The sequence below is a fragment of the Chlorocebus sabaeus genome, chromosome 10 (assembly GCF_047675955.1).
Source record: "Chlorocebus sabaeus isolate Y175 chromosome 10, mChlSab1.0.hap1, whole genome shotgun sequence".
In the NCBI taxonomy this organism is placed as follows: Eukaryota; Metazoa; Chordata; class Mammalia; order Primates; family Cercopithecidae; genus Chlorocebus; species Chlorocebus sabaeus.
Window position 1 is genome coordinate 119,342,736 of NC_132913.1, and position 9,670 is coordinate 119,352,405.

General features: G+C 45.5%; 1 pseudogene; it reads right to left on the minus strand.

The window, feature by feature from the left end:
* Nucleotides 1-1,184: 1,184 nt before the first annotated feature.
* On the minus strand, nucleotides 1,185-3,874 carry LOC103218334 (guanidinoacetate N-methyltransferase pseudogene; annotated as a pseudogene).
* Nucleotides 3,875-9,670: the final 5,796 nt, after the last annotated feature.

A 9,670-nucleotide genomic window follows, 5' to 3' on the forward strand; every position in this document is an offset into this window, starting at 1 on the left:
AGTATTCTTGTTTCCTTTTTAAGCCAATCCATGTGCCCATATAACATGCCCAAGTGGAGAGTTCACTTTAATTTCCAAAATATGTTTCATGAAACCCCCTGTCAGATACTCTGTGGAAAAGGGGTTCTGTTATGAAATAAATGTGGCACTTCCTGCATCCCATGTCCTCATTGGAAATTCATTACTCAGGTGTCCAAGCATTCCTTGGTGAGGAAGCCTGTACCCATAACGATTTCACCACCAAATCCTTTTGGGTGATATCTAGGTGGAACAAATCTTAGGAAAATTTTGGGGAAAGTATATTTCCTAAAAAGCCTAAGAGCGCTGGGCGCAGTGACTCATGCCTGTAATCCCAGCACTTTGGGAGGCTGAGGTGGGAGGATCGTTTGAGCCCGAGAATTTGTGGCCAGCCCACACAACATAGTGAGATCCCGTCTCTGCTACAGATAAAAACCCTAAGAGAAAGATAAAAACCCTAAGAGAAGCGAAACACCTTTCAACCTTACAGGTTTTCCCAGCTATTCTTTCTAGGCTTCAAACAGGCACAGTCACTCTCAGCAAGTTTTCTTTGATCCTTGTTTTTCCCACTGGCAGGTAGACTAGGAGACATGGTTTGACTTGTATGAAGTCTGTGGCCATTCCTTATTTGATTGCCCCAAGGCCCTAAGGGTCCTCTCCATGATTCAGCTTCCTTAAAAATAATGATGGCAACAATAGTAACTTGTCTCTAAAGTGCTTTACAAAGTGTGTTTGCATACAATAAGTCATTCAGTCACTTCCACCCAAACAGTCTTCTAAGGTGGGTAAGGGCAACCATCCTCGCTTTGCATATGAGAAGACAGTCCCAAAGATTTGAAGTGTCCCGGTGCTAAGTGGCAAAATGAGAACTCTTAGATCTCGTGACTTGCACATCCTGTCATCTGCTCTGTTACATTCTCATCTACAGTCTGCTATCCACACTTGACCCTTGCTACCCCTCTACCTGCTGCTGTTCCTCTGAGAGTTCATCTTGCCCTTATTTTGACGGAGGGAGGGGCAAGACCAGTGTTAGTGTTGATTTTGCTCTCAAGGACCCTGGCAGGGAAGCAGCAGTGTTCCCATTGTAGAGGCCAGAAAAGCTGCACAGTGACACAGCCAGGATCAGTCATGGAGCTGTGACAGGCCAGAGCTGGGGCTCCCAGCCATTAAGGAGGGGTGGCAGAGGGTTGTTTGGCCAGGTCTGGGTGGTCTGAAGGCTTGGTGACCAGGGACAACATAATCATATGCAGGACCAATGCCATCACTGCCCTGAGAATGTTCTTCCCCCGGAAGTCTGCCTCCAATAGCACAGGCACCTGCTTCTCGGATGGTGGTGACATCTGAGTACTTGGACTTCATTAGCTGCCCCTAGGAGGTGAGGTAGCAGTAGGTGAGGACAATACCCCTTTCAGCTTCAGCAGGTGAAAAGTGTGGTTCTCGATGAAGTTGAACTGGTGTGTGTGCCAGGTCTCCTTCTACAGTGGGTACACGTCATACAGGATCCCATCAAAGCGACCACCTGGCAGGGTGAGTGCCACCTCCTTCCACAGGACTTTCAAGGGGATGACCTTGTGTGTCTGCTGCTGGGCCCAGTCTTGGAGCCACTGGAAGATGCTGTCATTGTACTCCATGATCCAGTGTTCCTGGATGGAGACCTCCTGCACCTTCCATGTTCTTGTGGCCATGCCGAAGCCAACATCTAGGACTCGGCCCCCTTTGGAGGTGGTGAAGGCAGTGATGGAGGTTGTAGTGGGGGCACTCTTGCTGCAGATAGAGCCCCAACTTGGAACCTGACGTGCCAGGGTCCAGTCCCTGCAGCCATCTCGCTTTTCACACACCTCATTACTACTTGCCAAACCTACCCAGCCACTTAATAAGGAAGCAGAGAGTATAGGATAGAGACCTCCAGAAATTGTGGGAATAGTGGCCCAGCCAGATGTTCATTGCTCCGCTGGGACTCTGGTGGGAGGCTTGGCCTTCAAGCTCTGCAGTTTCCTGTCTGGCATCCTGGCAGCTGGGCTCAGGTCTAAAATGTGCAGAAGTGTTTTATACATAACTAGAACATTCCAAAGAGATGTCCTCATCAACAGTGAGACATCTTAGGGAAGGAGACACCACAGTATTAAAGAGAATTACCTCGATGGCAGTGCCTGTGGGCTTGCTTGAGCCACATTCTTTACCTTTGAGCTTTCTGCCTCCTCAAACCCTTTTTGCTCTTTCTGTTCAGATGAGAGGCGTTATGGTTCCTATTTGGGTAACATTAGGGAGGTGGTCAAAGCCCCCAGGACAGCCCGTTCCTGTGGTCCTAATCCAAGATGGTCATCATTGATAGTAAGATTCTCTTCTCCCCACTTCAGTCACAGGAAATGGGGTGGCGACAAACAAGCTCAAGTGATAAACTGCTGGTGATATGTGTACATGTTTGTTGTTTTCTCCACCTCTGAGGTGCTGGGTTGCCTGAAACCAAAGTGTTTTGGTTTGTGTACTGAAGTTGTTTTTCTGGCAGACTGAGACTTCACTTTTTAAAAAATGTGGCAATTGGTTGACTTTTGGTGGTCCCGAAGGACCTATCACACTACCCGTGGTAACTGAGTTTCAAGTCTAGCATGGCTTGGGTAGTCTGTGATTGTACCTGTTTCTTCCTGGATTCTGCACATAGCCAGGAGCATCTCACTGCTTCATTCCATGTTTCTTGCAGTTATGCTTGGGATATGCAGATGGAAATGCATATTTTATTGTAAATTTCATTTTATATCTAGCTTATCTTACCCTTAGAGCATTCAGTGGGTCTTTTAAACTTATGTCTGTTAAGTAGATTGTCTGTGACTTGTCAGGCAGTAAAGGTAGATGCTAAGCAAGTGTTTATTATCAAAAGGAAGTGTTGAGTCAGTGTTAAGGGTGAGAACTGCTCTTCGTGGTTAAGGATGAAACCAACAAGGAAAGAAGTGATGGGAATGCAGAGACAGGCGGCAGCCCAGCTCTTCTTGGGGTTGTTTATGCCATCCTTGCATTGGTCTGCGACTTTTCCTCAGCAGACACCGCTGTGGGCTGCTCTAATGACTTCTCTTTCCTCCTCGAACAACTTCTGGAGAAGTTTCACAGCTGCGGAGTGGTGCCGCTACACATTCATCATCTAACCTGACCTGGGTCCTCAGCTGTAGGGCCATCTGTCTCGAGTCAGCTGTCACTGTTAAAAGTTTCTTCATTTTCTCTGGTTTGACTTGCTGAAAAAAAAACCAAAACGTAACAAAAACATTTAAAAAGTTTTACTATTTTCTTAAAATAGTTTGCCTTATCATACCCTCTCATGTTCACTGGATGACTATCCTTTCTTCCTGGTGAAAGCAGAAACCCTCAGTTTGTCATCTTCCACCTACAGACTCATCTGCATCTGTCCTTACCTCCTTGGGGAGAAAAAGACGTCTCTCCTTCTGTGTGAGTATCAGTCATTCCCCTGTGCTATTTCATTTTCTGTTTTTCAGTCTACTCTTTTCTCCCTAAAGTCTGCCTTTTCTCCCCAAAGTTTTCACTTATGTGTCTTTAGCCTCTCCTCTAATGGATGTAGGTGATGAATAATTTCACACTTAAAGGGACCCTCCCTGAACCTCATGTCCCTTTCCAGCCACTGCCTTTTTCATCTTTAATGACCATGCTTCTTGAGAATTGTCTACCCTTTCTGTCCCTCTCTTCTCCTTCACTGACATGTGACATCTACTGCTACCCAGCTGCTGATCATTTTCTTGTCAAGGGGACCATTAATCTCCAACTTGCTATCCTTAGTTTTTATCTGGCTTGATCTTTGTGTTACACTTGGCACTGTTGGGCCCACTTCTTTAAGTGTTCTCTTAGTTTTCATGGCTCCAGTCTCTCCGGATTTTCCTGTCTTCCTTGGCCTCTTTTAAAATTTCTTCAGGGGCATCTCTTCCTTTGGAGTCAGAGGTGTTTCTACGGTTCCGTTGTGACCTTCTCATTTTACTTTTATACATCTCCAGAAGTTATATGATTCACTGCCATGGTTTCACTTTCATTTAAAATGCCCAAATCTCTACCGCTGGCTTATTCTGCCAACATGAATAGTCAGCAGCCACCTGGACATTTCTGCTTGCTATCTCCCAGGTCCACTCCTGTGAGTCAGTAATCAGTGCCCACCATTCACCAAGTATATTAGTTTGCTAAGTCTACCATAACAAGATGCCACAGACTAGGCCAACGCAACAGAAATTTCTTTTCTCACAGTTCTAGAGGCTTGAAGTCTAAGATCACAGTGTCAGGAGGTTTGATTTCTCCTGAGGCCTCTCTCCTTGGCTCGCAGATGGCTGTCTTGCTGTGTCCTCACATGGCCTTTTCTCTCTCTCTCTCCTTTTTTTTTTTTTTTTTTTTTTTTTGTGAGATGGGGTCTTGCTCTGTCACCCAGGCTGGAGTGCAGTGGCACAATGACAGCTCACTGCCCCCTCAACCTCCTGGGCTCAAGCGATTCCTTCCAGCTCAGCCTCTCAAGTAGCTGGGACTACAGGTGCTTGCCATCATGCCTGGCTAATTTTTTGTATTTTTGGTAGAGATGGGGTTTCACCATGTTGCCCAGGCTGGTTTGGAACTCCTGAGCTCAAGCAATCTGCCTGCCTTGGCTTCCCAAAGTGCTGGGATTATAGGCATGAGCCACTGCACCAGGCCAGGCCTCTTCACTCTGCACACATCCGTCTGGTGTCTCTTCGGCTTATAAGGACATTGGTCCTATTGGATTAGGGCCCCACCCTTAGGACCTCATTTAACCTGAATTGCCTCTTTAAAGGCCCTGTCACTAAATACAGTCACATTGGGGGTTAGGACTTGAACAGTGAGTTTTGGGAGAGAGACAGTTCAGTTCATAACAGCCATTTGCCTGAGCAAGAACTGGGGTTTCATCCTTAACTCCTCTGTCGTGTATCTGATTCACCACATCTTGACCGTTCTACAGGCATACCTTGGAGATACTGTGGATTTGGTTCCAGACCACTGCAATAAAGCAAATAGTGTTGTAAAGTAAGTCACATGAAGTTTTTGATTTCCCAGTGCATATAAAAGCTGTGTTTATACTGTAGCCTATTAAGTACTCAATAGCATTATATATATAAAAAAAGTACGTACGTTAACTAAAAATGCTTTACTGCTAAAAAATGCTAACGAGCGAGCCTTCAGCATGTCATAATCTTTTTGCTGGTGGAGGATCTTGCCTCAATGTTGATATCTGCTGACCAGTCAGGGTGGTGGTTGCTGAAGACAAGGATGACTGAGGCAATTTCTCAAAATAAGATAGTGATGAAGTTTGCCACATTAATTGACTCCTCCTTTCACAAAAGATTTCTCTGTAGCATGTAATGCTGTTTGATGCATTTTACCCACAGTAGAACTTATTTCAAAATTGGAGTCTTCTCAAACCCTGCTGCTGCTTTATCAACTAAGTTTGTATAATATTCTAAATCCTTTGTTGTCATTTCAACAGTGTTCACAGCATCTTCACCAGGAGTAGATCCCATCTTAAGAAACTACTTTTTTTTTTTTGTTGAGATGGAGTTTTGCTCTTGTCACCCAGGCTGAGGTGCAGTGGCACCATCTCGGCTCACTGCAACCTCTGCCTCCCGGGTTTCAGCGATTCTCCTGCCTCAGCCTCCCAAGTAGCCTGGATTACAGGCACCCACTACCATGCCTGACTAATTTTTGTATTTTTAGTAGAGAGGGGGTTTCACCCTGTTGGCCAGGCTGGTCTCAAACTCTTGACCTCAAGTGATCCGCACATCTCGGTCTCCCAAAGTACTAGGAGTACAGGCACGAGCCACTGCGACAGGCTAGAAACCACTTTCTTTGCTCATCCATAAGAAGCACTCCTCATCTGCTAAAGTTTTGTCATGAGATTACAGTAATTCAATCACATCTTCAGGCTCCACTTCTAGTTCTCTTGCTATTTCCACCATATCTGCGTTTACTTCTTCCACTAAAGTCTTGAACCGTTCGAAGTTATCCATGAGAGTTGAAATCAGTTTCCTTCAAACTCCTGTTAATGTTTATTTTTGTTGTTGTTGTTGTTGAGACAGAGTCTTGGCTCTGTCACCCAGGCTGGAGTGCAGTGGCTGGATCTCAGCTCACTGCAAGCTCCGCCTCCCGGGTTTATGCCATTCTCCTACCTCAGCCTCCCAAGTAGCTGGGACTACAGGCGCCCACCACCTCGCCCGGCTAGTTTTTTGTATTTTTTTTTTTTTTTTTTTTAGTAGAGACGGGGTTTCACTGTGTTAGCCAGGATGGTCTCGATCTCCTGTCCTCGTGATCCGCCCGTCTTGGCCTCCCAAAGTGCTGGGATTACAGGCTTGAGCCACCGTGCCCGGCCCAATGTTTATATTTTTATCTCCTTCTGTGAATCAAGAATGTTTCTAATGACATCTAGAATGGTGAATCCTTTCCAGAAGGCTTTCAGTTTACTTTGCGCAAATTAATCAGAGGAATTACTATGGCAACTGTAGCCTTTGAAATATATTTCTTAATAATAAGACTTGAAAGTCCAAATTACTCCTTAACCCATGGGCTGCAGAATGGGTGTTGTATTAGCAGGCATAAAGACATTAATCTGGCCAGGCATGGTTTGGCTCACACCTGTAATCCTAGCACTTTGGGAGGCTGAGGTGGGTGGATTGCTTGAGCTCAGGAGTTGTAGACCAGCCTGGGCAAGATGGTGAAACCTTGTCTCTACTAAAACAAAAAATTAGCCAGGCATGGTGGTGCGCATCTGTAGTCCGAACTACTTGGGAGGCTGAGGCACGAGAATCACTTGAACCCAGGAAGTGGAGGTTGCAGTGAGCTGAGATCACACCACTGCACTCCAGCCTGGGGGGACAGAGTGAGACTGTCTGAATAAATAAATAAATAAAACATTAATCTCTTTGTACATCTCCATCAGAGCTCTTGGATGACCAGATGCATTGTCAGTGACCAGTAATATTTTGAAAGGAATCTTTTTCTGAGCAGTAGTTCTCAACAGCAGTCTTAAAATATTCAGTAAAGCATGCTATAAACAGATGTGCTGTCATTCAGGCTTTGTTGTTTCATTCACAGAGCATAGGCAGGGGAGATTTAGTGTAATTCTTAGGAGCCCTAGGATGTTCAGAATGATGAATGAGCATTGTCCTCAACTTAAAGTCACCAGCTGCATTAACCCCTAACAAGAGAATCAGCCTGTCTTTTGAAGCTTTGAAGCCAAGTGTTGACTTCTCTCTAGCAATGAAAGTCCTAAGTGGCATTGGCTTCTAGTAGAAGGCTGTTTCATCTACATTGAAAGTTTGTTGTTTATGTTGCCGAGATCGCTTCTTTCCTTAAACCTCGTGAACTAAACCTCCGCTAGTCTCGGACTTTTCTTCTGTAGCTTCCTCACCTCTCTCAGCCTTCAGTAGAATAAAAGAGAGTTAAGGTCTTGCCCTAGATTAGGCTTTGGCTTAAGGGAGTGTTGCGGGTAGTTTAATCTTCTATCCAGAGCCACTGAAACGTTCTCCATATCAGCAATAAGACTGTTTTGCTCTCTTACTCATGTGTTCACTGGAGTAGTCTTCTAATTAACTTCAGGAACTTTTATATTCACAACTTGGCTAACTGGTGCAAGAGGCCTAGCTTTCGCCTATCTCGGCTTTCAACATGGCTTCCTCACTAAGCAGATAATCATTCTAGTTTCTGATTTGAAGTGAGAGTTGTGCGACTCTTCCTTTTGCTTGAACACACAGAAGCATTGCAGGCCTAGTTTCAATATTCAGTGGCCTAGTTTCAATATTGTGTCCCAGGGAATAGAGAGGCCCAAGGAGAGGGAGAGAGATGGAACAGCTGGTTGGTGGAACAGTCAGAACAAACATACATTTATTGATTAAATTTGCAGTCGTATGTGGGGTGGTTCAGGCATCCCAAAGCAATTACTGTAGTAACATCAAAGATCATGGTCACCATAACAGATATAATGAAAAAGTTTAAAATATTGCAAGAATTACCAGAATGTGACACAGACATGAAGTGAGCACATGCTGTTGGGAAAATGGTGCTGACAGACTCGCTTGACTAAGGGTTGCCACAAACCTTCAATTTGTAGAGTGCAGTATCTGCAAAAGGCAATAAAGTGATGCACAATAAAACAAGCTGTGTATGTATTTTATTATTGTTTGAACCCATCCTTTTTCCATCTCCTCTGCCACCTCAAGCATTTGACAATTTATTCATTCAGTACACTTTTTATTTTTATTTATCTTTTGAGACAGGATCTCGCTCTGTTGCCCAGGCTGGAGTGCAATGGTGGGATCATAGCTCGCTGCAGCCCCTCGACCTTCCAGGCTCAAGCAGTCCTCCTACCTCAGCCTCCCAAGAAACTAAGAATACAGGCACACATCACCAAACTCAGCTAATTTTTAATTTAAAAAAAAATTTTTTTTTGAGACAGAATTTCGCTCTTGTTGCCTAGGCTAGAGTGCAATGGTGCAATCTTGGCTCACGGCAACCTCTGCCTCCCGGATTCCAGCAATTATCCTGCCTCAGCCTTCTGAGTAGCTGGGATTACAAGCATGCACCACCACTCCCAGCTAATTTTGTATTTTTATTAGAGACGGGGTTTCTCCATGTTGGTCAGGGTGGTCTTAAACTCCCAACCCCAGGTGATCTGCCTGCCTCTGCCTCCCAAAGTGCTGGGATTACAGGCATGAGCCACCATGCCTGGCGCTAATTTTTTACTTTTTGCAGGGATGGGGTCAAACTCCTGGATTCAAGTGATCCACCTCTGCCTCCCAAAGTGTTGGGATTACAGGTGTGAGCCACTGTGCCTGGCCCAGTACACTCTTTGCATGCACATTATATGCTAGGGATGCAGCCAAAGAAGTTTAAAAAATATACAGCTTAAGAAAGCTTAAGAAGAGTAGGTTGGGTGGGGTGGCTCACGCCTGTAATCCCAGAACTTTGTGAGGCTGAGGCAGGCGGATCAGTGGAGGCTAGGAGTTCGAGACCAGACTTGGGATCCCTGAGCTGACTTGTGAGAAGTCCACTTGGGCTGGGGAGGAGAGATGCCCAAGGAATCTTCACAGTACAGGTGCCACGTGGGAGTGAGCGGGCCTGCAGGTGACTCCAGCCCCAGCCATAGAGGATGATGTCAAACACAACAGAGAAGACCCCTGCCCAGCCACCCCTCCGCCAGATTGCAGATTGTTTAGGAAAATAAACGCTGCTACTGATTTATGCTACACGTTTTGGAGTAGTTTATCACACTGCATGAGATAACTAGAATTGATATCAATAAGAATGGTGGTGCCTCTTTAATTCCATCATGTGGATGTGTCAATTTGTATAGCCATTCTCCTAACCCTGAGAAAAGTATCTCAGTTCACATAAACATTACCACATGTGTAAACCAGTTGTCAGCCTGCTGTTTTGAGGGTTATTACCTTCCTCTGGCATAGTTGGGAGGGGAGAGCCTTGTTTCACGTCCACTGCTGGTCAGCTCTGCACTGCAGCTCCTCAGCAGTGTCCTGGACTCTCCAGGCCCCAGCTCACTGCCCTCCTACTGGGCTCTCCTTGGAACTCCTGGACCACTGTCTTCTTCGGTGCAGTACTCTTCACCCTGGGTCAGCCTCTTCCCTGACCTGGGTTAAAGTCTGATTACTCT